This window comes from Sardina pilchardus, chromosome 6 (assembly GCF_963854185.1).
Source record: "Sardina pilchardus chromosome 6, fSarPil1.1, whole genome shotgun sequence".
Taxonomy (NCBI): Eukaryota; Metazoa; Chordata; class Actinopteri; order Clupeiformes; family Clupeidae; genus Sardina; species Sardina pilchardus.
The window spans coordinates 29,837,655-29,837,970 of NC_084999.1; the positions used below are offsets into that span (position 1 = coordinate 29,837,655).

General features: G+C 32.3%; 1 protein-coding gene across 1 annotated transcript in view; it reads right to left on the reverse strand.

Annotated features, from left to right (window-relative positions):
* Positions 1 to 212: 212 nt before the first annotated feature.
* rragca (Ras-related GTP binding Ca) overlaps positions 213 to 316 on the reverse strand; it is an 11,531-nt gene continuing 11,427 nt past the window's right edge. The window contains exon 7 of the mRNA XM_062539339.1: positions 213 to 316. This exon is cut by the window's right edge and continues 2,695 nt beyond it. The gene's annotated coding sequence lies outside the window, so the exon portion shown is untranslated.

Genomic DNA, 316 nt, shown 5'->3' on the forward strand with positions numbered 1-316 from the left:
GCCATTTCCACTGAGACACTAAGAGTGGGGGAAATCACTCTCTTTGACATTAAAAAAAAATATATATATATATATCAAACAGATTGTGTTCAAACTTTAACTTGGAAATATAAAATGTAAATCAGAATTATCCACATTACTCTCAATCTATGACACCTGCTATGGAACATCTATAGAATTACGGGGGTGAAGCTAAGTTCCTTCATGTTGCAATATGCAATATGCTGAAATCATCAACTGACCATTCAATTTAAACTTCTTCAGACAGAGTAGAATCAGTATGCAAATAACAAGAAACCAATAAGATTGCTTTTGT